Source organism: Lepisosteus platostomus, chromosome 15 (genome assembly GCF_059453375.1).
Source record: "Lepisosteus platostomus isolate fLepPlt1 chromosome 15, fLepPlt1.hap1, whole genome shotgun sequence".
Lineage (NCBI taxonomy): Eukaryota > Metazoa > Chordata > Actinopteri > Semionotiformes > Lepisosteidae > Lepisosteus > Lepisosteus platostomus.
In genome coordinates this window covers 7648952-7676088 of record NC_142625.1, presented here as the reverse complement: position 1 = coordinate 7676088, position 27137 = coordinate 7648952, and the positions used below count along the sequence as shown (strand labels likewise).

General features: G+C 52.9%; 7 non-coding genes across 7 annotated transcripts; all 7 read left to right on the top strand.

Moving 5' to 3' along the window:
• Positions 1-4842: 4842 nt before the first annotated feature.
• On the top strand, positions 4843-5032 carry LOC148647935 (U2 spliceosomal RNA). The gene has a single exon (XR_015926910.1). It is a non-coding gene; the product is annotated as a U2 spliceosomal RNA (small nuclear RNA).
• Positions 5033-5879: 847 nt separating this feature from the next.
• Positions 5880-6070, top strand: LOC148647934 (U2 spliceosomal RNA). Its single transcript, XR_015927460.1, has one exon. It is a non-coding gene; the product is annotated as a U2 spliceosomal RNA (small nuclear RNA).
• An 847-nt stretch (positions 6071-6917) lies between these two features.
• On the top strand, positions 6918-7108 carry LOC148647933 (U2 spliceosomal RNA). The gene has a single exon (XR_015927459.1). It is a non-coding gene; the product is annotated as a U2 spliceosomal RNA (small nuclear RNA).
• Positions 7109-13528: 6420 nt separating this feature from the next.
• LOC148647932 (U2 spliceosomal RNA) lies at positions 13529-13717 on the top strand. Its single transcript, XR_015927129.1, has one exon. It is a non-coding gene; the product is annotated as a U2 spliceosomal RNA (small nuclear RNA).
• A 6328-nt stretch (positions 13718-20045) lies between these two features.
• Positions 20046-20239, top strand: LOC148647931 (U2 spliceosomal RNA). Its single transcript, XR_015927069.1, has one exon. It is a non-coding gene; the product is annotated as a U2 spliceosomal RNA (small nuclear RNA).
• Positions 20240-21086: 847 nt separating this feature from the next.
• Positions 21087-21277, top strand: LOC148647930 (U2 spliceosomal RNA). Its single transcript, XR_015927458.1, has one exon. It is a non-coding gene; the product is annotated as a U2 spliceosomal RNA (small nuclear RNA).
• Positions 21278-22124: 847 nt separating this feature from the next.
• On the top strand, positions 22125-22315 carry LOC148647929 (U2 spliceosomal RNA). Its single transcript, XR_015927457.1, has one exon. It is a non-coding gene; the product is annotated as a U2 spliceosomal RNA (small nuclear RNA).
• The last annotated feature ends 4822 nt before the right edge of the window (positions 22316-27137 follow it).

The following is a 27137-nucleotide window of genomic DNA, read 5'->3' as shown; positions in this document are numbered from 1 at the left end:
GCGGCTAAAACCTAAGCCATCTGAGGGTGAGGGAGTGGTACATCCCCCGGCTTATTTCACGATTGGGCCTAATAGAGGCTACCTCTTCTATCCAGGCCAACCGGTGACGTGCAAGAAGTGTTTCCAGAGGGGTCATGTAGCGGCGAACTGTCCTGGCGGTGTGTGTAGAAAGTGTAAGGCCACAACTCACGAAACTAAGGACTGTACTAAGGTCTTAACGTGCGACCTGTGTGGGGCAGAAGGCCATGTGTACAGGGTTTGTCCGATGAAGAGTCGAAGTTTTGCAGATGTGGTGCGGACTTCGGCAGAGGGCCCGAGGAGAGAGGAGAGCAGACCACAGCAGAAGACCGCGACCACCCAGAGGACACAAGCAGACGCAAGAGAAGAAAGAGACGACAGACCAGAGGAGATGCCAAAGGCGACCAAGGTACCTGAAGAGGCGCGTCCGGGGACCTCGTCGTGGGCGGAAGTGATGGACAGGGCAGAGTCGGAGTCGCCGGAGTGGGTTACCCAGCCTAGCAGGGCTGCAAAGAGGAAGTCGGCGGCAGAGAAGAGAAGAATGAGGTCCGACGAGTGCGTGTTCGAGACTGTGGCTAATCGTTTTCAGGTCCTAGCTGTTGAGGAGGACTCGGGGAACAGTGACGTCGAGGCAGAGAAGGGAGAAGACGGAGAGAGAGGACAGAGAATGCCGAGACGGAAAAAGGCGATTGCTGTAAAGAGGGCGAGGGGGGAGTGTAAGAAAGGGGGTAGGAAGGAGGTAGGGGTGGAGGGGGGTGTAGAGGGAGAGGGAGAGGGAGGTAGGGAGGGGGGGAGTAGGGAGGAAGGGGAACAGAGGGAGAGGGGTGGAGAGCAGGGTGAGGAGGCTGACCCCTTGGAGGCCTCTGCTGAGGTCAGTACCCTCGACGACCCCATACCCCCGGGCCAGGGCGATATAGTGGTGGAACAGGAGGATTTCGTTTCAGAGACCTCAGAACAGTCGGGGAAAGACGGCGGTATCCACCTCCTGACCTCCGATGATCCTGGGGTAAGTCCATCATCCCTGGGGGAGGGGTCCCCGCAGGTTATGAGTGTGGGTGGGAATCTCCTCAGTCCTCTTGGAATAGAGAGTGCTTTTAGTTTGGGAGACGGGTTGCAGCTGCAGACTCCCTTTGACCCAACATGAGTCGTACCGTATGTACTATTAACGCCAGAGGGCTTAAAAATCATAGTAAGCGGATTGGCGTCTTCAAATGGTTAGAAGCGCGCCATTTCGGCTTTTGTTTCTTGCAGGAAGTACACTTAGGCACAAAAGGTGATATTGTCACCTTTAAGAGAGACTGGGTAAAAGGGGAGTCCTGGTGGAGTGTAGGGGGAGTGCACTCATCCGGAATCGGGATCCTATGTGGAACCCCGAATTTCTCTGTAAGCGAAGTTAACTGCATAGTCCCAGGAAGGCTAATGATTGTAGATGGGGCATGGGAAAGATTGCAGGTACGTTTAATAGCTGTCTACGGGCCTGCCGAAAGGCGGCTCCAGGGGGCGTTTTTGAAGGACCTTGAGCCACATCTGTACACCAATAGAGTGGTGGTGATGGGAGGGGATTTTAATATTGATGTATGTGATGCGAGTGGTGTGAGTGTGAGTGATCTTAAAGAATTAATATCACGGTTTCACCTAAAAGATGGTCACAAGGACTATAGTCAGGGACAGAGAATGCACACATGGAGTAATGGAAGGGGTGTCTTCAGAAGACTTGATTATATCTTCACCACCCTACGTGGGTTGACACAGGCGGCAACGGTTACTCCGGTATGGTTTTCAGATCATCTGTTGCTGTCGGTTGATTTGATACCAGATGGTATGGACCCTAAATCAAACTACTGGAAACTGAACACGAAAGTGTTATTGGAAGCCGATTATCAGAGTTTGATAGTTGCGCTTTTGGATCGGTTCCAGTTACAGAGGGGGCGGTACCAGACAGCGGTGCTGTGGTGGGAAGCCTGTAAAAGGGCGATCTCCAAGGCTTCTATCTCATACTGTAGCCAAAAGAAGGTAGCAGAGAGAGGAGAGCTTGTGAGATTGCAGCAGGAACTAGAAGAGCAGTATGTGGTTTCCAACCAGGGTGGTGCTTTCGACATGACAAAAGTTTCTGAGCTTAAACTCAGACTGAAAGAACTTTGGGTAGAGAGAGCTAAGGATTTTTTGTTTAGGTTGAAGGGTAACCTGATTGAGGGGGAGGAGAGGTGCTCAGCCCAGTTTTTTGGCTCGGTCAGAGCCAGACAGAAGAGGACTCTCTTCGAGGGTCTGAGGAGAGAAGATGGGTCCAGGGTCAGAGACATAGAAGGCATGGTGAGGTGTGCAACTAATTTTTACAAGGTTTTATTTTCAGAGAAACCAGTGGATGAGAGTTTGTGGGATGAGTGGTTGATTGGGTTTGACAGGAAGATTGATGGTATGGAAGGTGTGGGTGAGGCCCTAACAATGACTGAGATTGGAGAAGCCATTGGTGGCCTGCGTAGAGGTACCACCCCGGGGATGGACGGACTCCCGACGGAATTTTATGTAACCTTCCGAGAAAGGTTACTACCGGTGTTGTTGGAGGTTTATAACGAAGTCCTGAGGGAGGGTGAACTCGGCAGAACGATGAGGACAGGTATTATGTCTCTGGTGTTTAAGAAAGGAGACAAGGAAGATCTGGAGAACTGGAGGCCGATCCAATTACTCTGTTCCGATTATAAGATCTTGGCCAGAGTATTGGGGAGACGGCTGAGGAAGGTGATGCCGGACCTGATAAGTAAAGACCAAACCTGCAGTGTGGAGGGTAGAAACGTAAAGTGGAACCTGCAGTTGATCAGGGACGTCATTGAATGGGTGGAGGACAGGAACCTTGAGATGATGCTTGTGAGCCTAGACCAAAATAAGGCCTTTGACCGGGTGCATCACTCATTCCTTTGGGAGGTGATGAGAAGAGTGGGGCTGGATGAGGGCCTCATCAGATGGATCAAGGTTTTGTATAATAATGTCATCTCAAGGGTATGCATCAACGGTATGCTTGGCATGGGCATTCCGGTCAGGTGTGGGGTGAGACAGGGATGCCCTCTGTCCCCCTTATTATATGTGCTGTACATAGAACCCTTTCTGCATCGGATTCGTGGGGATCCTCGAGTGGAAGGGGTGGTGGTTCCTGGGAGTGGAGGAGAACAGGCGAAAATAGCAGCCTATGCAGACGATATTTCTCTGTTTCTTAGCACTGACAGAAGTCTTCACCAAGTACTACAGATAGCAGATAGTATGACCAAAGGGACAGGTGCTTTTTTGAACAAAGCAAAGTGTACGGTTAAATACTTCGGTAGATGGAAGGAAAGACAAGATGTGACGGGCGGTCTTACCTTGGTGACGGGACCGGTTAAAATTCTGGGAGTTCTTTTTCATACGCAGGACTCCGCCAGGATCAACTGGGACCTGAGGCTGGGGAAGGTAAATCAAAAGATCGGTATGTGGTTGAATAGGTCGCTGACGTACACAGGGAAAGTACTAGTCCTAAAGGTAGACATACTGCCATTGCTGCTTCATTTGGCTTGTGTGTTCCCTCTGCCTGCTCGGCTGCGTCGAAACCTGGTGAGGGCGGTCTTCCACTTCGTTTGGAGTGGGGGGCATGAGTACATCAAGAGAGCGGATATGTGCAGGCCAGTGGAGGAGGGTGGTAGGTCGGTTCCAGACTTCCCGTTGAAACTAGACACAATATTTGTCGCAAATTTGTGTAAAACACTATACGAAGATCCGGATCACCTTTGTGTATGTTTTATCCGTTTGTGGTTTGCGAATACGATGAAGCACCTGGTAGTCTGGACGAATACAACGCCGAAGGCGCAAAAATTGCCCTGGCATTATAGACATGCGGTGGTGTGGTTACAGAAGCACCCAGGGTTCAGAAAGGGCTTGGGGGCTACGGACCACAAACAGATGTATAGGACTATCATGGAGAAGGGGGAACCTGCAGTGGTGGGGGTGTCGGAGGAGGAGTGGCGGCAGATCCAGCCGGTGGGTCTAGAAAACAGACTCAAGGACCTAAACTGGCGGGCTCTCTGGAACAGGTTGCCGGTGAGGGACACGCTCTACAGGCATGGGTTGTCCAGACAGGATAAGTGCCCGCAGCCTGGCTGTTCTGAGGTCGAAACCCTGCTTCACGTTTTCTGGGGCTGTGTTTTCGCCCAAAGGGTGTGGGGTCACAGTGCTGAATTATTACAGAAAGCCGCTGTTGATTTTGTTTTAAGCAGTCGGGTGGTGTTTCGGGGAGTAAAGGGGGTGAGAAAATGGAATAATGAATTTGTGTTATGGTATATAATTAGTTTGGTTAAATTTTATATATGGGTAGCGAGGAGGGAGGTGGTGGAGCATGGCAGTTGTGTTTCAGCCTTATCTGTATTTAGCAAAGGCAAAAATGAAGTTACTAGACGTGTTCGGTGGGACATCTTACGGTGGGGTTTTGCTGCGGCCAAAGAAAGATGGAAGGGATTAATTTCTTTGGGGTGTTAAATTGATTTCTGTATATGGGTTTGTTTTATAATAATATAAGGAATGTTGGGGATGGAGGAGGGATCTTTTTTGCATACAGGGCGGGATTATGGTAATGTAACGGTTTTGTGTTTATGGTTCTGATGTCTGTTTCTTTTGTGATTCTATTTTCGAAATGAACCAATATGAATACTGTTGTACTAACATTTTCATGACCGTTTGATTTGTGTTTCGGATTGTTGAGTGTAATAGTATAAGGGTTGTTGTTAGTGTTACAGAGGGAGGCTGGTTTAGGGTATGTTTGAATGTTGGGGAAGGGTGTGGTTGTCTTACTGTGCTGTGTTGAAGTTTGTTATGTTTGTAATAAAAAACATAAAAAAAAAAATCTGTTCTTATCAGTTTAATATCTGATACGTCCCCCATCGGGGGACCACATATTAAACGGATTTTTGGAACAGGGAGCTGGATCAGGAGCTTGCTCCGTCCTCTCCACGCATCGGCCCGGTATTGCAGCGCCTCCGGGAGCGGTGCACCACCTTCTCTCAGCGGTGAAAAGACAGACGTAGGTAGCTAGGTAGCTAGCTAGCTAGCGAGCGAGCGAGCAAGCAAGCGAAGTGGACTGGAGCTCCTTCTTCTCGGGTCTCGTCCCTCGTCCCCCATCTGTGTGTCTCTGTGTTCTGTCTCTCTCTCGCCCTCTCGGTTCCCGTGCTCCCTCTGTGCGCTTTCCCGCGTCTCGACTCTCTGGGCAAGCAGGCCGGCCCCCTTTTCGGCTCCCGTGCGTTTTCCCTCCAAAAAACTTAGGTTTTTCAGCCTTTTCCCAGGGAGGCAGGCGTGGCTTGCTTGCTTGCTTGCTTGCTTGCTTGCTTGCTTGCGTGCGTGTCCGTCCCCGTCCCTGCAGGCGGGCCCCTTTCGACAGCTGGGCGTTTTCCCTCCAAAAAACTTAGTATATCCACCTTTTCTTTCTTTTTTTTCGGCAGGCAGGCAGGCAGGCGTGTGTGCGCGCGCGTCCCCGTCCCTCCCTCCCTCCCGAGAGAGAGCTGCCCCTTGCCTCTGCCCGCAGGTGCTGGCGCTCGGCTTTGGCTTGCAGCCGGTTGGGCGCAGCTGCTGCCGGTGGGAGGGGCCTAAGCTAAGGAGGCCGGGCGGCTGGCGCCCCCTGCGGCTGCGGTCGTTGTCGGGCCGTTGACAGAAGATCAAAGAGCAGGGCCCCCGCCCGGGACTGGCAGGAAGGCAGGCGGGCAGGCAAGAGAGAGGGGGAGCAGAGTCCCGCGGCAGGCCTCTGGCTGCAGGGAGGCCGGCAGCTGCGCGGGTCCCGGGCTCCAGAGGAGTCGGCCTGCGCCACTGTGCGCCAGCGGAACGCCCGCGCGTCGGTCCGCGCCTTTGTGGGCATCGCTTCTCGGCCTTTTGGCTAAGATCAAGTGTAGTATCTGTTCTTATCAGTTTAATATCTGATACGTCCCCCATCGGGGGACCACATATTAAACGGATTTTTGGAACAGGGAGCTGGATCAGGAGCTTGCTCCGTCCTCTCCACGCATCGGCCCGGTATTGCAGCGCCTCCGGGAGCGGTGCACCACCTTCTCTCAGCGGTGAAAAGACAGACGTAGGTAGCTAGGTAGCTAGCTAGCTAGCGAGCGAGCGAGCAAGCAAGCGAAGTGGACTGGAGCTCCTTCTTCTCGGGTCTCGTCCCTCGTCCCCCATCTGTGTGTCTCTGTGTTCTGTCTCTCTCTCGCCCTCTCGGTTCCCGTGCTCCCTCTGTGCGCTTTCCCGCGTCTCGACTCTCTGGGCAAGCAGGCCGGCCCCCTTTTCGGCTCCCGTGCGTTTTCCCTCCAAAAAACTTAGGTTTTTCAGCCTTTTCCCAGGGAGGCAGGCGTGGCTTGCTTGCTTGCTTGCTTGCTTGCTTGCTTGCTTGCGTGCGTGTCCGTCCCCGTCCCTGCAGGCGGGCCCCTTTCGACAGCTGGGCGTTTTCCCTCCAAAAAACTTAGTATATCCACCTTTTCTTTCTTTTTTTTCGGCAGGCAGGCAGGCAGGCGTGTGTGCGCGCGCGTCCCCGTCCCTCCCTCCCTCCCGAGAGAGAGCTGCCCCTTGCCTCTGCCCGCAGGTGCTGGCGCTCGGCTTTGGCTTGCAGCCGGTTGGGCGCAGCTGCTGCCGGTGGGAGGGGCCTAAGCTAAGGAGGCCGGGCGGCTGGCGCCCCCTGCGGCTGCGGTCGTTGTCGGGCCGTTGACAGAAGATCAAAGAGCAGGGCCCCCGCCCGGGACTGGCAGGAAGGCAGGCGGGCAGGCAAGAGAGAGGGGGAGCAGAGTCCCGCGGCAGGCCTCTGGCTGCAGGGAGGCCGGCAGCTGCGCGGGTCCCGGGCTCCAGAGGAGTCGGCCTGCGCCACTGTGCGCCAGCGGAACGCCCGCGCGTCGGTCCGCGCCTTTGTGGGCATCGCTTCTCGGCCTTTTGGCTAAGATCAAGTGTAGTATCTGTTCTTATCAGTTTAATATCTGATACGTCCCCCATCGGGGGACCACATATTAAACGGATTTTTGGAACAGGGAGCTGGATCAGGAGCTTGCTCCGTCCTCTCCACGCATCGGCCCGGTATTGCAGCGCCTCCGGGAGCGGTGCACCACCTTCTCTCAGCGGTGAAAAGACAGACGTAGGTAGCTAGGTAGCTAGCTAGCTAGCGAGCGAGCGAGCAAGCAAGCGAAGTGGACTGGAGCTCCTTCTTCTCGGGTCTCGTCCCTCGTCCCCCATCTGTGTGTCTCTGTGTTCTGTCTCTCTCTCGCCCTCTCGGTTCCCGTGCTCCCTCTGTGCGCTTTCCCGCGTCTCGACTCTCTGGGCAAGCAGGCCGGCCCCCTTTTCGGCTCCCGTGCGTTTTCCCTCCAAAAAACTTAGGTTTTTCAGCCTTTTCCCAGGGAGGCAGGCGTGGCTTGCTTGCTTGCTTGCTTGCTTGCTTGCTTGCTTGCGTGCGTGTCCGTCCCCGTCCCTGCAGGCGGGCCCCTTTCGACAGCTGGGCGTTTTCCCTCCAAAAAACTTAGTATATCCACCTTTTCTTTCTTTTTTTTCGGCAGGCAGGCAGGCAGGCGTGTGTGCGCGCGCGTCCCCGTCCCTCCCTCCCTCCCGAGAGAGAGCTGCCCCTTGCCTCTGCCCGCAGGTGCTGGCGCTCGGCTTTGGCTTGCAGCCGGTTGGGCGCAGCTGCTGCCGGTGGGAGGGGCCTAAGCTAAGGAGGCCGGGCGGCTGGCGCCCCCTGCGGCTGCGGTCGTTGTCGGGCCGTTGACAGAAGATCAAAGAGCAGGGCCCCCGCCCGGGACTGGCAGGAAGGCAGGCGGGCAGGCAAGAGAGAGGGGGAGCAGAGTCCCGCGGCAGGCCTCTGGCTGCAGGGAGGCCGGCAGCTGCGCGGGTCCCGGGCTCCAGAGGAGTCGGCCTGCGCCACTGTGCGCCAGCGGAACGCCCGCGCGTCGGTCCGCGCCTTTGTGGGCATCGCTTCTCGGCCTTTTGGCCAAGATCTAAAGATACGTGGCATGACCGCGGTCTGAGGACTTGACAAAAGGCGAAGACAACGAAGGCGAAGAGGAGAAGGAGAAGACAGCGGACAACGGAACCAGACCAGACGGGCGGAACCTTACCATCAGAAGACCGAAGCAGAAGTCCACCAAGGTCACCACGGGTAGTCGCCCTGGGTTGAGCCCAGGGGGCGAAGTGGGGCCTCCAAGATGACAGCGGTCGAAGGTGGTGAGTGGGCCCGCGGTTCGGCGGCTGTGCACCCTCTGTCCCGTGAGGGGCAGATGCGGTGCACAGTGCGTTTTGTTGTGAAGGAGGCAGAGAAGAAGAAGGAATGGATGAACCGTGAGCGGTTTGAAAGAGTAGTCCTGATGAAGGCTCTAGGGATTAAATTGAAGGACATTGATTGTCTACAAGATTTCCCAGTCAGAGGGATATACGACCTGTCGCTTGCATCGGATGAACTTTGTGAGAAAGCCTGGGAAAAGGTGTGTGAAGGAAGAGATGTGGAACCGCTTAATGATTTCTTGATAGAGCCTTTGTTTGCCAGGGAGCTCAGGACTCTGACAATTCACCTATTTAATCATCGGGTCCCAGAAAGAGACGTAATCACCTTTTTATCCAGATTTGTGGACGTGCAGGGAGAAGGTCAAAAAGATTTAGATGTCCTCAGAGTGTGGACCGGTAAAAGAAGATACACGGTGCGGCTAAAACCTAAGCCATCTGAGGGTGAGGGAGTGGTACATCCCCCGGCTTATTTCACGATTGGGCCTAATAGAGGCTACCTCTTCTATCCAGGCCAACCGGTGACGTGCAAGAAGTGTTTCCAGAGGGGTCATGTAGCGGCGAACTGTCCTGGCGGTGTGTGTAGAAAGTGTAAGGCCACAACTCACGAAACTAAGGACTGTACTAAGGTCTTAACGTGCGACCTGTGTGGGGCAGAAGGCCATGTGTACAGGGTTTGTCCGATGAAGAGTCGAAGTTTTGCAGATGTGGTGCGGACTTCGGCAGAGGGCCCGAGGAGAGAGGAGAGCAGACCACAGCAGAAGACCGCGACCACCCAGAGGACACAAGCAGACGCAAGAGAAGAAAGAGACGACAGACCAGAGGAGATGCCAAAGGCGACCAAGGTACCTGAAGAGGCGCGTCCGGGGACCTCGTCGTGGGCGGAAGTGATGGACAGGGCAGAGTCGGAGTCGCCGGAGTGGGTTACCCAGCCTAGCAGGGCTGCAAAGAGGAAGTCGGCGGCAGAGAAGAGAAGAATGAGGTCCGACGAGTGCGTGTTCGAGACTGTGGCTAATCGTTTTCAGGTCCTAGCTGTTGAGGAGGACTCGGGGAACAGTGACGTCGAGGCAGAGAAGGGAGAAGACGGAGAGAGAGGACAGAGAATGCCGAGACGGAAAAAGGCGATTGCTGTAAAGAGGGCGAGGGGGGAGTGTAAGAAAGGGGGTAGGAAGGAGGTAGGGGTGGAGGGGGGTGTAGAGGGAGAGGGAGAGGGAGGTAGGGAGGGGGGGAGTAGGGAGGAAGGGGAACAGAGGGAGAGGGGTGGAGAGCAGGGTGAGGAGGCTGACCCCTTGGAGGCCTCTGCTGAGGTCAGTACCCTCGACGACCCCATACCCCCGGGCCAGGGCGATATAGTGGTGGAACAGGAGGATTTCGTTTCAGAGACCTCAGAACAGTCGGGGAAAGACGGCGGTATCCACCTCCTGACCTCCGATGATCCTGGGGTAAGTCCATCATCCCTGGGGGAGGGGTCCCCGCAGGTTATGAGTGTGGGTGGGAATCTCCTCAGTCCTCTTGGAATAGAGAGTGCTTTTAGTTTGGGAGACGGGTTGCAGCTGCAGACTCCCTTTGACCCAACATGAGTCGTACCGTATGTACTATTAACGCCAGAGGGCTTAAAAATCATAGTAAGCGGATTGGCGTCTTCAAATGGTTAGAAGCGCGCCATTTCGGCTTTTGTTTCTTGCAGGAAGTACACTTAGGCACAAAAGGTGATATTGTCACCTTTAAGAGAGACTGGGTAAAAGGGGAGTCCTGGTGGAGTGTAGGGGGAGTGCACTCATCCGGAATCGGGATCCTATGTGGAACCCCGAATTTCTCTGTAAGCGAAGTTAACTGCATAGTCCCAGGAAGGCTAATGATTGTAGATGGGGCATGGGAAAGATTGCAGGTACGTTTAATAGCTGTCTACGGGCCTGCCGAAAGGCGGCTCCAGGGGGCGTTTTTGAAGGACCTTGAGCCACATCTGTACACCAATAGAGTGGTGGTGATGGGAGGGGATTTTAATATTGATGTATGTGATGCGAGTGGTGTGAGTGTGAGTGATCTTAAAGAATTAATATCACGGTTTCACCTAAAAGATGGTCACAAGGACTATAGTCAGGGACAGAGAATGCACACATGGAGTAATGGAAGGGGTGTCTTCAGAAGACTTGATTATATCTTCACCACCCTACGTGGGTTGACACAGGCGGCAACGGTTACTCCGGTATGGTTTTCAGATCATCTGTTGCTGTCGGTTGATTTGATACCAGATGGTATGGACCCTAAATCAAACTACTGGAAACTGAACACGAAAGTGTTATTGGAAGCCGATTATCAGAGTTTGATAGTTGCGCTTTTGGATCGGTTCCAGTTACAGAGGGGGCGGTACCAGACAGCGGTGCTGTGGTGGGAAGCCTGTAAAAGGGCGATCTCCAAGGCTTCTATCTCATACTGTAGCCAAAAGAAGGTAGCAGAGAGAGGAGAGCTTGTGAGATTGCAGCAGGAACTAGAAGAGCAGTATGTGGTTTCCAACCAGGGTGGTGCTTTCGACATGACAAAAGTTTCTGAGCTTAAACTCAGACTGAAAGAACTTTGGGTAGAGAGAGCTAAGGATTTTTTGTTTAGGTTGAAGGGTAACCTGATTGAGGGGGAGGAGAGGTGCTCAGCCCAGTTTTTTGGCTCGGTCAGAGCCAGACAGAAGAGGACTCTCTTCGAGGGTCTGAGGAGAGAAGATGGGTCCAGGGTCAGAGACATAGAAGGCATGGTGAGGTGTGCAACTAATTTTTACAAGGTTTTATTTTCAGAGAAACCAGTGGATGAGAGTTTGTGGGATGAGTGGTTGATTGGGTTTGACAGGAAGATTGATGGTATGGAAGGTGTGGGTGAGGCCCTAACAATGACTGAGATTGGAGAAGCCATTGGTGGCCTGCGTAGAGGTACCACCCCGGGGATGGACGGACTCCCGACGGAATTTTATGTAACCTTCCGAGAAAGGTTACTACCGGTGTTGTTGGAGGTTTATAACGAAGTCCTGAGGGAGGGTGAACTCGGCAGAACGATGAGGACAGGTATTATGTCTCTGGTGTTTAAGAAAGGAGACAAGGAAGATCTGGAGAACTGGAGGCCGATCCAATTACTCTGTTCCGATTATAAGATCTTGGCCAGAGTATTGGGGAGACGGCTGAGGAAGGTGATGCCGGACCTGATAAGTAAAGACCAAACCTGCAGTGTGGAGGGTAGAAACGTAAAGTGGAACCTGCAGTTGATCAGGGACGTCATTGAATGGGTGGAGGACAGGAACCTTGAGATGATGCTTGTGAGCCTAGACCAAAATAAGGCCTTTGACCGGGTGCATCACTCATTCCTTTGGGAGGTGATGAGAAGAGTGGGGCTGGATGAGGGCCTCATCAGATGGATCAAGGTTTTGTATAATAATGTCATCTCAAGGGTATGCATCAACGGTATGCTTGGCATGGGCATTCCGGTCAGGTGTGGGGTGAGACAGGGATGCCCTCTGTCCCCCTTATTATATGTGCTGTACATAGAACCCTTTCTGCATCGGATTCGTGGGGATCCTCGAGTGGAAGGGGTGGTGGTTCCTGGGAGTGGAGGAGAACAGGCGAAAATAGCAGCCTATGCAGACGATATTTCTCTGTTTCTTAGCACTGACAGAAGTCTTCACCAAGTACTACAGATAGCAGATAGTATGACCAAAGGGACAGGTGCTTTTTTGAACAAAGCAAAGTGTACGGTTAAATACTTCGGTAGATGGAAGGAAAGACAAGATGTGACGGGCGGTCTTACCTTGGTGACGGGACCGGTTAAAATTCTGGGAGTTCTTTTTCATACGCAGGACTCCGCCAGGATCAACTGGGACCTGAGGCTGGGGAAGGTAAATCAAAAGATCGGTATGTGGTTGAATAGGTCGCTGACGTACACAGGGAAAGTACTAGTCCTAAAGGTAGACATACTGCCATTGCTGCTTCATTTGGCTTGTGTGTTCCCTCTGCCTGCTCGGCTGCGTCGAAACCTGGTGAGGGCGGTCTTCCACTTCGTTTGGAGTGGGGGGCATGAGTACATCAAGAGAGCGGATATGTGCAGGCCAGTGGAGGAGGGTGGTAGGTCGGTTCCAGACTTCCCGTTGAAACTAGACACAATATTTGTCGCAAATTTGTGTAAAACACTATACGAAGATCCGGATCACCTTTGTGTATGTTTTATCCGTTTGTGGTTTGCGAATACGATGAAGCACCTGGTAGTCTGGACGAATACAACGCCGAAGGCGCAAAAATTGCCCTGGCATTATAGACATGCGGTGGTGTGGTTACAGAAGCACCCAGGGTTCAGAAAGGGCTTGGGGGCTACGGACCACAAACAGATGTATAGGACTATCATGGAGAAGGGGGAACCTGCAGTGGTGGGGGTGTCGGAGGAGGAGTGGCGGCAGATCCAGCCGGTGGGTCTAGAAAACAGACTCAAGGACCTAAACTGGCGGGCTCTCTGGAACAGGTTGCCGGTGAGGGACACGCTCTACAGGCATGGGTTGTCCAGACAGGATAAGTGCCCGCAGCCTGGCTGTTCTGAGGTCGAAACCCTGCTTCACGTTTTCTGGGGCTGTGTTTTCGCCCAAAGGGTGTGGGGTCACAGTGCTGAATTATTACAGAAAGTCGCTGTTGATTTTGTTTTAAGCAGTCGGGTGGTGTTTCGGGGAGTAAAGGGGGTGAGAAAATGGAATAATGAATTTGTGTTATGGTATATAATTAGTTTGGTTAAATTTTATATATGGGTAGCGAGGAGGGAGGTGGTGGAGCATGGCAGTTGTGTTTCAGCCTTATCTGTATTTAGCAAAGGCAAAAATGAAGTTACTAGACGTGTTCGGTGGGACATCTTACGGTGGGGTTTTGCTGCGGCCAAAGAAAGATGGAAGGGATTAATTTCTTTGGGGTGTTAAATTGATTTCTGTATATGGGTTTGTTTTATAATAATATAAGGAATGTTGGGGATGGAGGAGGGATCTTTTTTGCATACAGGGCGGGATTATGGTAATGTAACGGTTTTGTGTTTATGGTTCTGATGTCTGTTTCTTTTGTGATTCTATTTTCGAAATGAACCAATATGAATACTGTTGTACTAACATTTTCATGACCGTTTGATTTGTGTTTCGGATTGTTGAGTGTAATAGTATAAGGGTTGTTGTTAGTGTTACAGAGGGAGGCTGGTTTAGGGTATGTTTGAATGTTGGGGAAGGGTGTGGTTGTCTTACTGTGCTGTGTTGAAGTTTGTTATGTTTGTAATAAAAAACATAAAAAAAAAAAAAAAATCTGTTCTTATCAGTTTAATATCTGATACGTCCCCCATCGGGGGACCACATATTAAACGGATTTTTGGAACAGGGAGCTGGATCAGGAGCTTGCTCCGTCCTCTCCACGCATCGGCCCGGTATTGCAGCGCCTCCGGGAGCGGTGCACCACCTTCTCTCAGCGGTGAAAAGACAGACGTAGGTAGCTAGGTAGCTAGCTAGCTAGCGAGCGAGCGAGCAAGCAAGCGAAGTGGACTGGAGCTCCTTCTTCTCGGGTCTCGTCCCTCGTCCCCCATCTGTGTGTCTCTGTGTTCTGTCTCTCTCTCGCCCTCTCGGTTCCCGTGCTCCCTCTGTGCGCTTTCCCGCGTCTCGACTCTCTGGGCAAGCAGGCCGGCCCCCTTTTCGGCTCCCGTGCGTTTTCCCTCCAAAAAACTTAGGTTTTTCAGCCTTTTCCCAGGGAGGCAGGCGTGGCTTGCTTGCTTGCTTGCTTGCTTGCTTGCTTGCTTGCGTGCGTGTCCGTCCCCGTCCCTGCAGGCGGGCCCCTTTCGACAGCTGGGCGTTTTCCCTCCAAAAAACTTAGTATATCCACCTTTTCTTTCTTTTTTTTCGGCAGGCAGGCAGGCAGGCGTGTGTGCGCGCGCGTCCCCGTCCCTCCCTCCCTCCCGAGAGAGAGCTGCCCCTTGCCTCTGCCCGCAGGTGCTGGCGCTCGGCTTTGGCTTGCAGCCGGTTGGGCGCAGCTGCTGCCGGTGGGAGGGGCCTAAGCTAAGGAGGCCGGGCGGCTGGCGCCCCCTGCGGCTGCGGTCGTTGTCGGGCCGTTGACAGAAGATCAAAGAGCAGGGCCCCCGCCCGGGACTGGCAGGAAGGCAGGCGGGCAGGCAAGAGAGAGGGGGAGCAGAGTCCCGCGGCAGGCCTCTGGCTGCAGGGAGGCCGGCAGCTGCGCGGGTCCCGGGCTCCAGAGGAGTCGGCCTGCGCCACTGTGCGCCAGCGGAACGCCCGCGCGTCGGTCCGCGCCTTTGTGGGCATCGCTTCTCGGCCTTTTGGCTGCGATTCCAGTACGTGGCAGGCCCGCGGCTGGAGGAACAGTCAAGAGAGAGGAGGGATCGGCGCCAGGGGTTTTTTTCCCGGATTTCCTTTTTTGGCGGAGCTTTCCGGCCAGGTTTTTTTTGCTGCAATGGAAGGAGCTGCAAGACTGCGTGAGGGAAGATTTCGGTATGCTGTGCGGTTCGTGCTGCGGGACGGTGGAGCGAAGAGGGATTTGGACTCCCGGGATGTCTTCGAGGAAGAGGTTATGCAGACTGCTCTACAGTTGCGACCCGAGGACGTCTATTGTTTGCAGGACTTCCCGGGTAAGAAGACCTTTGACTTATCGCTTATTTCTGAGGATTTAGTTCGGAGGGTTTGGAGCACGGCTAATGGAAAACAGAATGTGAAGCCTTTTTCTGACTACATTATCGAACCTCTGTTTGCCCGGGAGTTGAAGACCTTAACTGTAGCCATGTTTAACCCATATATGCCAGAGGAGGATATCGTTTGTTATCTGAAGCGTTTTGTGGACATACAAGGCGTGGGAGAGAGGATAATTGACAGGAAGAAGTACTGGACGGGGAAATGGCGCTACAGGGTGAGGTTTCGGACTGATGTTAAGGCTCCCGATGGCCTTTTGCACCCCCCAGCATCCTTTCAGTTAGGCTCTAACAGAGGGTATTGTTATTACTACGGACAGCCCGCTGTGTGTCGGCGTTGTGGACAGCCGGGCCATAATGTGGTCGACTGCCGTGAGGTGGTGTGCCGGAACTGCGAGGGTGTGGGGCACTTGGCTGCGCAATGCACTGCAGGCGTTAAATGTAATCTGTGTGGGGGTGTGGGGCACATGTTCAGGGATTGCACCCAGAGGACGAAGAGTTTCGCAGCAGTAGTGCGGGACGCAGGTTCAGCTTCACGTGCTCCTGAAGCTAGTCGTCAAGGAGTTTTGGAGGAGGCGGGTAGCATGGAGACGGAGGCTTGTGCAGGGGCTGGAAGGGGGGAGGCTCAGACAGAGGTGGTTGCTGAAACATCGCTAGAGTCTGAACTTACCTTAAGTGGAGTGCAAGACGTAGAGGCAGGAGGCCCGGTTGGGCTGGAAGTGATGAAGGCGGCGGTTGGGGGAATCAGCTGGGCTGAGAAGGTGGACGAAGCGGAGACAGAGCAGGTTTTGACAAAGCACAAGGCAAAAAGGAAGAATTTGGAGCCGGAAGAGGTCTCTAGCAGGAAGGCAGGGCGGAGTACAGAAGAGATGGAACTGGAATCGGAGTCGGATAGTTCAGCGCCCGTTGGTGCGGTTATACGCAAAGAGCTTGTGATCGCCATGCCTAATTTCCAGGATGTGCTGGCGGCGTCTTCCTGTTCTCCAGGGCCGGTGCTGAGCGTGGACGAAGCGCCTGTAAGTGTGCAAGAGGGAGATTGCAGCTTGGTGGGTAAAACGCCTGAGGAAGTTTGGGTTGATGCAGGAATACCTTCCAAGTTTGTGAGACTTTGTAGGTGGGACATGGAAACGGACTCGGTGACATGGCCCGAATTTTTCGACGGGTCTGTCTTCGAGAAGACCGGAATAAGATTGAAGCCGGTGGGTGTTTGGGGTGAACTGTCAACATTCCACGTCTACGCTGAAAACAATGGGGAAGTGCGAAGGAAGAGGTATCAACTGGAAGATTTGCTGAGGGAGTGGATAGAAGCCATTGAGAAGGACGAATTCAATTTCGAACAGAAAAGGGTTAAGAAACGGGACATGTTGCGGGCAAAGTTGGTGGTGCCGAGGGAGTTTTTGAATTTATGTAAATTAGTGCATGGGACCGTCGTGTTTCCTTCTGAGATGGGGGGAATTGTTGAGATGTTGCGACGGTATAAGAATGTGAGAGTGGAACCAGAAAAGTCGAGGGAGAGATTGAGTGGCTTACTGGTGTGTGGTGCGGATGAGAGAGATATTAGAGAAGTGTATTTGCGGTTCTCTTGTCTAGTGCGAAAGTGGGCTCAGAAAGGTTTTTGCTGAAATCTCTATGGCGAAAGTTCTTTCAATCAATGTAAGGGGGTTGCGAGATAGGGCAAAGAGGACGGCAGTTTTTAGTTTCTTGAAGTCTCAGGATTTCACGGTGTGCTTTCTGCAGGAAGTGCATCTAAAGGACAGTAGAGACGTGGCATCCTTTGCAAACGAATGGGTCAAGGGCCCTTCTAGATGGAGTGTGGGCGGAGTACACTCTTCGGGGGTTGGGGTCTTGTTTGGGACTCATGAGTTGGTGGTGGAAGGGTGTGAGGTGGGCGTGGCCGGTAGGCTAATGAGCGTGGATGTATGTATGGGTGAGTGTAGTTTTCGGTTTTTAGGTGTGTACGCTCCTGCTGTCGCCTCACAAAGAACCACTTTTCTTGCAAACTTGGCCCCTTTTTGTCTGACTAATAGGAAGGTGATCATAGGTGGCGATTTTAATCTCGACTTGGCAGATAAGGATCACCCTGACGTTAGGTTCATACACAGAATGTTGGGGCAGTATGGTTTGGTGGACTGTGTCGCTAGAGCCACAAAAGGGAAGACGGGCCCCACTTGGAGAAATTCGAGGGGGCAGTCCAGGAGGTTGGACTATGTCTTTTCCTCCCGGGGGCTGGTGGTAGAGAGTGCATCTATCTCACCCTTTTGGCATTCTGACCACGACCTGGTAAGGGTCGAAATAGCTGGCTCAGGCTCCAAGTTTGGAAAGGGGTGTTGGAGGTTGAACACCGAGGTTTTAGAAGAGGCAGCTTATAGAACCTTGATAAAACGGGAATTGGAGAAGTTGTGGGTGGAGAGGAGTGAGCAGTCTTCTCTGTTAAGATGGTGGGATATGGTCAAAAGACGGATTCAACGGGTCACTAGGGCCTATTGCACGGAGAGGCAGGTGCAGGAAAAGAAGGAGGGGCGATTGCTACAGGAGCGCCTGACTTTATTATATGAGAACTGTAATAAAGGTATGGCCGTGGACTTTGAGGACATCAATAGGCAAAAGGAGCAGTTGAGGAGCTTTTACGAAACCAGGGCTCGGAGATACCTGTTTAAAGCTCACATAGACAATCTGCAGTTTAAAGAAACATGCTCCTCCTTTCAATTCCGGAGTATGAAGGAAAGGCAGTGTAAGAGAGTGGTGGAAGGGTTGCGGGATGGACAGGGCAAAATAGTGACTGATAAGGATGGTATGTTGCGTGTCGCAACGGACTTTTATCAGGAGCTGTTTTCAAAGCAGGAAACGGAAGTCGCAGCCGTGGAGCATGTTTTAAGGTCGGTGGCGTCTGCGCTCACGGATGAGGAACGGGCAGGCTTGGAAGGGGCCTTTACAGTAAGAGAACTGGCAGTAGCAATGCGTGGCCTGAAAAAGGGTAAGGTGCCTGGTATGGACGGCTTGCCGGTAGAATTTTATTCTGTCTTTTGGGAAGAGTTGAAGGACATCTTGCTTTTAGTCTTAAATGAGGCCCTGGAAGTAGGTTACCTGGGAACCTCTATGAGGACGGGCCTATTAATACTTCTGTATAAAAAGGGAGAGGCTACGGACTTGAGAAATTGGAGACCCTTGACATTGCTGTGCGCCGATTATAAGATTCTGGCGAAGGCTTTGGTGAACAGGCTGAAACAGGTGCTCCCAGCAGTTGTGGGAAAAGAACAGACCTGTGGGGTCCGAGGGCGGAGGATTAGCTGGCCCCTGCAACTGGTGAGGGATGTTATTGCCTGGTCGGGGCAGAGAGATGTCCCTTTTATGCTAGTCAGCCTCGATTTGGAAAAGGCTTTTGACAGGGTGTCTCGCGGTTTTTTATGGCGGGTAATGGACCGTATGGGGTTCGGTCCTCGTTTTATTGGTTGGGTCCGGCTTTTGTATAGGGAGGTGGGGAGCAAAATTTTGCTCAACGGGCACGTCGGAGGTATGGTGTGGCAGGATGCGGGAGTGAGACAGGGGTGCCCTCTCTCTCCACTGCTTTTTGTGTTGTATATCGAGGCCTATGCCCGGTTGGTGTGTGCTGACCCAAAAATAGAGGGTGTCTTGGTGCCTGGGAGTGGTGGGGAGAGGGCTAGAATTGCCCTATATGCTGATGATGTCACTCTATTCATGGCTTCCGATGTGGACCTGCAGGGGGCGCTAAATCATCTGGTGGTTTTTGCCAAGGCCTCCGGGGCCAAATTGAACAGAGGGAAGAGCCACATTAAATTCTTTGGCAGGTGGAGAGATCGACAGGATGGAGTGGGGGGACTACAAGTGTGCAGGGGCCCCTTGAAAATCTTGGGTGTGCATTTTAAAGAGGGAGACGCGGCCAATTATAACTGGCTTGAGAGGCTGGAGAAGGTACGATTACGTTTGGGGAGCTGGAAGAATAAGGGTCTGACTTACGTGGGGAAGGCCCTTATCATTAAGATCGAGGTGCTGGCGCTCTTAGGGTACTTGGCCTCAGTTTACCCCATGCCTTTGAGGCTCAACCGATATTTGACGAGGGAGGTTTTCTGGTTTATGTGGGGCAAAAAATACGAATACATCGGGCGTGTGGACATGTGTCGACCTATTGAGGAGGGAGGAAGGGGGGTTCCATCTTTGCCCACTAAATTGTCCTGTTTTTTTGTTTCCTCATTGTGTGCAGCCTCGAAGAAGCCTGTGGAACATGTGGGGGTGTATTTTGTTCGGTTTTGGTTGGCGGGAAGGTTGAGGGTGGTTTTTGAGTGGGACAACAAGGCGCCCCATGGAGAGGACATGCCCTGGCATTATCGTCAGGCCTACCGGTGGATCGGCAAGTATGCGCAGGGGCTGGAAGGCAGGGTGTTGTCCGACCACAGGGCCTTGTACGGGACGGTGATGGCCAGCAGCACAGTGGACCTGGTCGGGGGGCTGCCCAAGGACGTGTGGAGCAGGATTCAGCCCAGAGGCTTACAGCACGACCTGATGGATCTGAACTGGTTCATCGCATGGCGGCGGCTCCCTGTGCGAGAGGTCTTGCATCGCCACAAACTGTCTTTGCAGATGCACTGTCCGAGGGCGACGTGTAACCATTTGGAGTCCATTCGCCATGTTTTTTGGGACTGTGTGTATGCGGGGAGAGTGTGGGCAAAATGCAGCTTATTGTTTGGTATGATTGCTCTGAATTTTGCACTTACTTTGAATGTGGTTTTATACGGTTTAAAGACAGACGTGTATCCCCGGGAGACGATCTGGGCATTGTGGGTGCTCCTGAGTCATGTGAAACTGGAACTGTGGAAGGCGCGGAATGGCCTGGTCAAAAATGGGGTTCAATTAAGTGTGACGGGGTTGTATAATCGACTGTTGTACCGAGTGAAATGTGAAATCATCTTAGATATCCGTAAAAGAGGACTCCACGCCGCAAAAGAAAGGTGGAAGGGGTTACTGGTACATTGTATGTCTTGATTTGGTTAACTGTGATTTTGTTTTGTTTCTTTGGTACCGTTGGTTTTGCTTTGTGTTGCATTGTTGCCATTAGTTCTTCCTTTCTGTAGATAGTTTGAGATTTTGTTATTTTTGTAATAAAAAAAAAAAAAAAAAAAAAAAATCTGTTCTTATCAGTTTAATATCTGATACGTCCCCCATCGGGGGACCACATATTAAACGGATTTTTGGAACAGGGAGCTGGATCAGGAGCTTGCTCCGTCCTCTCCACGCATCGGCCCGGTATTGCAGCGCCTCCGGGAGCGGTGCACCACCTTCTCTCAGCGGTGAAAAGACAGACGTAGGTAGCTAGGTAGCTAGCTAGCTAGCGAGCGAGCGAGCAAGCAAGCGAAGTGGACTGGAGCTCCTTCTTCTCGGGTCTCGTCCCTCGTCCCCCATCTGTGTGTCTCTGTGTTCTGTCTCTCTCTCGCCCTCTCGGTTCCCGTGCTCCCTCTGTGCGCTTTCCCGCGTCTCGACTCTCTGGGCAAGCAGGCCGGCCCCCTTTTCGGCTCCCGTGCGTTTTCCCTCCAAAAAACTTAGGTTTTTCAGCCTTTTCCCAGGGAGGCAGGCGTGGCTTGCTTGCTTGCTTGCTTGCTTGCTTGCTTGCTTGCGTGCGTGTCCGTCCCCGTCCCTGCAGGCGGGCCCCTTTCGACAGCTGGGCGTTTTCCCTCCAAAAAACTTAGTATATCCACCTTTTCTTTCTTTTTTTTCGGCAGGCAGGCAGGCAGGCGTGTGTGCGCGCGCGTCCCCGTCCCTCCCTCCCTCCCGAGAGAGAGCTGCCCCTTGCCTCTGCCCGCAGGTGCTGGCGCTCGGCTTTGGCTTGCAGCCGGTTGGGCGCAGCTGCTGCCGGTGGGAGGGGCCTAAGCTAAGGAGGCCGGGCGGCTGGCGCCCCCTGCGGCTGCGGTCGTTGTCGGGCCGTTGACAGAAGATCAAAGAGCAGGGCCCCCGCCCGGGACTGGCAGGAAGGCAGGCGGGCAGGCAAGAGAGAGGGGGAGCAGAGTCCCGCGGCAGGCCTCTGGCTGCAGGGAGGCCGGCAGCTGCGCGGGTCCCGGGCTCCAGAGGAGTCGGCCTGCGCCACTGTGCGCCAGCGGAACGCCCGCGCGTCGGTCCGCGCCTTTGTGGGCATCGCTTCTCGGCCTTTTGGCTAAGATCAAGTGTAGTATCTGTTCTTATCAGTTTAATATCTGATACGTCCCCCATCGGGGGACCACATATTAAACGGATTTTTGGAACAGGGAGCTGGATCAGGAGCTTGCTCCGTCCTCTCCACGCATCGGCCCGGTATTGCAGCGCCTCCGGGAGCGGTGCACCACCTTCTCTCAGCGGTGAAAAGACAGACGTAGGTAGCTAGGTAGCTAGCTAGCTAGCGAGCGAGCGAGCAAGCAAGCGAAGTGGACTGGAGCTCCTTCTTCTCGGGTCTCGTCCCTCGTCCCCCATCTGTGTGTCTCTGTGTTCTGTCTCTCTCTCGCCCTCTCGGTTCCCGTGCTCCCTCTGTGCGCTTTCCCGCGTCTCGACTCTCTGGGCAAGCAGGCCGGCCCCCTTTTCGGCTCCCGTGCGTTTTCCCTCCAAAAAACTTAGGTTTTTCAGCCTTTTCCCAGGGAGGCAGGCGTGGCTTGCTTGCTTGCTTGCTTGCTTGCTTGCTTGCTTGCGTGCGTGTCCGTCCCCGTCCCTGCAGGCGGGCCCCTTTCGACAGCTGGGCGTTTTCCCTCCAAAAAACTTAGTATATCCACCTTTTCTTTCTTTTTTTTCGGCAGGCAGGCAGGCAGGCGTGTGTGCGCGCGCGTCCCCGTCCCTCCCTCCCTCCCGAGAGAGAGCTGCCCCTTGCCTCTGCCCGCAGGTGCTGGCGCTCGGCTTTGGCTTGCAGCCGGTTGGGCGCAGCTGCTGCCGGTGGGAGGGGCCTAAGCTAAGGAGGCCGGGCGGCTGGCGCCCCCTGCGGCTGCGGTCGTTGTCGGGCCGTTGACAGAAGATCAAAGAGCAGGGCCCCCGCCCGGGACTGGCAGGAAGGCAGGCGGGCAGGCAAGAGAGAGGGGGAGCAGAGTCCCGCGGCAGGCCTCTGGCTGCAGGGAGGCCGGCAGCTGCGCGGGTCCCGGGCTCCAGAGGAGTCGGCCTGCGCCACTGTGCGCCAGCGGAACGCCCGCGCGTCGGTCCGCGCCTTTGTGGGCATCGCTTCTCGGCCTTTTGGCTAAGATCAAGTGTAGTATCTGTTCTTATCAGTTTAATATCTGATACGTCCCCCATCGGGGGACCACATATTAAACGGATTTTTGGAACAGGGAGCTGGATCAGGAGCTTGCTCCGTCCTCTCCACGCATCGGCCCGGTATTGCAGCGCCTCCGGGAGCGGTGCACCACCTTCTCTCAGCGGTGAAAAGACAGACGTAGGTAGCTAGGTAGCTAGCTAGCTAGCGAGCGAGCGAGCAAGCAAGCGAAGTGGACTGGAGCTCCTTCTTCTCGGGTCTCGTCCCTCGTCCCCCATCTGTGTGTCTCTGTGTTCTGTCTCTCTCTCGCCCTCTCGGTTCCCGTGCTCCCTCTGTGCGCTTTCCCGCGTCTCGACTCTCTGGGCAAGCAGGCCGGCCCCCTTTTCGGCTCCCGTGCGTTTTCCCTCCAAAAAACTTAGGTTTTTCAGCCTTTTCCCAGGGAGGCAGGCGTGGCTTGCTTGCTTGCTTGCTTGCTTGCTTGCTTGCTTGCGTGCGTGTCCGTCCCCGTCCCTGCAGGCGGGCCCCTTTCGACAGCTGGGCGTTTTCCCTCCAAAAAACTTAGTATATCCACCTTTTCTTTCTTTTTTTTCGGCAGGCAGGCAGGCAGGCGTGTGTGCGCGCGCGTCCCCGTCCCTCCCTCCCTCCCGAGAGAGAGCTGCCCCTTGCCTCTGCCCGCAGGTGCTGGCGCTCGGCTTTGGCTTGCAGCCGGTTGGGCGCAGCTGCTGCCGGTGGGAGGGGCCTAAGCTAAGGAGGCCGGGCGGCTGGCGCCCCCTGCGGCTGCGGTCGTTGTCGGGCCGTTGACAGAAGATCAAAGAGCAGGGCCCCCGCCCGGGACTGGCAGGAAGGCAGGCGGGCAGGCAAGAGAGAGGGGGAGCAGAGTCCCGCGGCAGGCCTCTGGCTGCAGGGAGGCCGGCAGCTGCGCGGGTCCCGGGCTCCAGAGGAGTCGGCCTGCGCCACTGTGCGCCAGCGGAACGCCCGCGCGTCGGTCCGCGCCTTTGTGGGCATCGCTTCTCGGCCTTTTGGCCAAGATCAGGGGAGAGATTGGTGGACTGCTATCCGGGCCTGCAGACGTTTGGATCGAAGGAGAAGGTTCGTTTGCTGTTTCCTGTTTTTTTTGTTGGATGTGTTTTTTTTTGTAAGAAGGCTACGTTGAAGACCGGTGAGAAGAGCGTCGGAAGGTCGTTTTTTCCGCAATGGCCGAGGGCCAGGCCCACCCCGAGTGGGCCAACCAGGCTCCTCGGCTGAAATGGACTTTACGCTTTAAATGGGTGAGAGAGAAAGAAATGATGGGCAGATATGAGTTTGAATGCAAGATTTTATTTGGAATTTTGAATGCGATACCGGCTGAAGTGAAATGCCTACAAGGAAACAGGCCTTTTTGTTTTTTTGATGCTACGTTTAATAATGACCAGATTTATAAGAGAGTCTCTGGGAGATGTGAGGAGATGAAGAACAATGAATTGCTACAGGACTTTGCGATCTTGGGTCTGGCTCAGGACGATGTGAGATTTCTAATAGTGAACATGCATGACCCTTTCATTGGGGATGACATCATTACTGCTTACCTGTGGAGACACGTGGATGTCCTGGCAGGTCCCCAAATAATTGGTGATAGATTTCGGGTCTGGAATGGGAGACGCAGATATCAGGTGCGACTCAGGCGGAATGCTAGTAACCCGGATGGGTTTTCGCACCCCCCGTCGGCCTTTTCTATGGGTCAAAGCAAGGGTTATATATATTATCAGAATCAGCCTTCTTACTGTAGGAAATGTTGTTCCTTTGGACATATGGATAAGGACTGTACTGCCACCTCTTGTTCGAGGTGTGGAGCACGGGACCACACTAAGGGGAGATGTTATCAGAAAACTTGCTCTCTGTGTGGGAATGCAAATCATTTATATAGAGACTGTGTATGGAGAGACCCGGAGATGGCCAGGGAGCAAGAGAGAGGCTACCCAGATGCCGTTGAGGATGCAACCGACTCGGAACAAGAAGGAGAGGAGGAAGACGTAGGAGGAAAGGAAGGTAAACAAAATGAGAAGACAGAGGGAAACAAGAACGAAACGGTCGGGATAGGTGGAGGCAAAGAGATCGAGAGTGAGGGGATAGCAGAGGTGGATGTGAGTGAAGCATCAGATAATGGTTTGGACAGTAGCGGTAGCTTACCTGCTGGTCAGGTGGCTAGAGCCCTGGACTTGTTTGAGCCCCTGCCGCAAGAAGGCCTGGCGATGGATTTGGGTGATTTCGACATGGAAGGGAATGTGGCAGTCCAGAAAAGGCCAAGGGAGGATTCCGAAGAAGAGTCACCTGCGGGGGAGGAGAAGAAGGCCAAGGAGGATGCTCCTACAGAGGAGGATGTAGAAGAAGGCATGGTGATGGAATCCCCCCCAGAGCGGGAGGAAGTCGCAGCCTCGGTTTGGGGTCAGAAGGGGCTCCTGCCAAAAGGAAGGTTAAAGGAGTCGACTTACCTGCGCTGCGTTTCGGTGGATCCGAACGTGGTGCAGTCCCAGTCAGAGGAGGAAAGTTCAACACCTTATAGGACGACTGATACAAGTTCCTCGGAGACAGACAGCTCTGCAGAACCGGATGTAGATCCTGGAGGGAGAGATGGAGGGAGGTCAACATGACCTTCAAAATTTTAACTGTAAATGTTAGGGGACTGAAAAACAGGTCTAAAAGAATTGCTGTGTATAAAGTTTTGTGTGAATATAAGTTTGATATTTGTTTTTTACAGGAAGTGCATTTGGGTGGAAATACAGATGTGAAGCGGTTTTCTAAAGACTGGGATTTGGGGAAGTCCTTTTGGTGTGTGGGGGGAGTACACTCTTCTGGGGTGGGTATATTATTTGGGAATAATCATATTGACATTACAGAAACTTATATGGTGCGGCCAGGGAGAATCCTTGTGGTGGATGGGGTATATTCAAATATAAAAATGAGATTAATAGTCGTCTACGCACCGGCGGATAGGACGTCAAGGGGGAGTTTTTTTTCCGAGCTAGTCCCCTGGTGTGTGACTAATAGAAAATTAGTGATTGCTGGCGACTTCAACGAAGATTTAAATAAAAGAACAGCAGGATCCTTAGAAATTAATAAACTGCTGAGGGATTTTGATTTATTTGATAGTTTCTGTCTTAAAGGGCCAGCAACAGGTGGGTTGGTTCCCCCAGTTACTTGGAGGAATGCAGCAGGGGCCGCCAAAAGACTGGATTATGTATTTCTGTCTCGAGGTTTGGTGATTGTTAAAGCCTCGGTCGTACCCTTTTATTTTTCCGATCATGAATTGTTGGTGGTTGAGGTGGAAGGGGTGGGGGTTAAGTTTGGTCCAGGTTACTGGAAATTAAATACAGCTGTACTGAATGAGGATGGCTACAAAGAGTTAATTAGGGATAAATGGTTTTTTTGGTTAGGACAGAAACAAGAGTGGCCATCGTTAATTGAATGGTGGGAGTATGTCAAGTGGCAGGTTAAGGAAATTTCAATTCGGTACTGTAAGTGTCGAAATCAAAGAAGGAATTTTGAAGTGAGGAGGCTTCAAAAAGTGTTGGAAAACATGTATGAGGAGACAAACAATGGTGCAGATTTTAATTTCTCGAAAGCCCAGGAGTTGAAGGCGCGATTGAGAGAACTTTATCTTAGACAGTCCAGAGAGTTTTTAACCAGAGCTGGTATCGGCTTCCTGGATGGACAAGAAGAGGTCTCAGGTCTGCTTTTTAAATCGGTTAAAGCCAAGCGGGCTAAAAGAGCATTCGGGAGCTTGTTTACAGCAGAGGGGGACGTGGTAAGTACTCCGCATGAAATGTTGGAGGAAGCTGTAAAGTATTTTACTACGTACTTCAATAAGAGGGAAGGGGAGTCAGTAAAGGGGGTCGGTGGTTTGGAGTATATTGAGAAGAAGGTCAGTGCTGAGGAAAATAGGGCTTTAGTGATGCGCATTGATCTAGCCGAAGTTGAGGGGGCTACTCGGAGAATGAAGACAGGGAAAGTTCCGGGGGTTGATGGTATCCCGGTAGAATTTTATCTTACTTTCTGGGACTTGATAGGTCCATCGATGCTCGAAGTCTTTCAAGCAATTCTAGATGGAGGAACTTTGGGAGATACAATGGCACAGGGAGTTCTGTCTCTGTTATTTAAGAAAGGTGATCCTAAGGGGCTAGAAAATTGGAGGCCTATTCAATTGTTGTGTGTTGAATATAAAATCTTGGCAAAAATATTGTGTGACAGGATAAGGAAAGTATTGCCATCAATAATACAGCCGGATCAGACCTGTGGCGTGGCGGGTAGGTCCCTACACTGGAACCTCGGCCTGCTTAGAGATACTATTGCTTGGGCAGAAGACAGACATCAGTGTCTGATGATAGCTAGTCTAGATCAGGAGAAAGCATTTGATAGGGTGGATCATCAATGCTTATGGGATGTGTTGGATCGTTATGGGGTCAGCAGTTGCTTCATCTCTTGGCTGAAAGCCCTGTATGGAGGAGCTTCCACCAGAGTCAACATAAATGGTTTCATGAGTGAACCCTTCGACGTAAGAAAGGGCGTTAGACAAGGCTGTCCGTTGTCTCCAATTCTATATGTAGTCTATATAGAGCCTCTATTAGAGTTGATAAGACGAGATAGAAAGGTTGAGGGTATAGTGATCCCGGGAAGCGGAGGCCTCCAAACCAAAGTGTTGGCCTACGCGGATGATATTGTTCTAACCTTGAGCTCTGACAGAAGCCTTTTAGTCGCCTTGGAGCTGATAGAAGTCTTCAACCAATGCACAGGTGCAAGACTAAATAGAAATAAGAGTAGTGTGCAGTATTTTGGCCCATGGAGTAACAGGGATGAGGTGGTAGGAGGTTTGTCTCTGGAAATGAATTCCTTGAAAATATTAGGAGTGCAGTTTGATAGGGAAGGGACCGGAAGAAGGAACTGGGAGACTCGATTATCCCAGGTGAATAGTAAACTTGGTTTATGGAAAAAAAGATCATTGTCT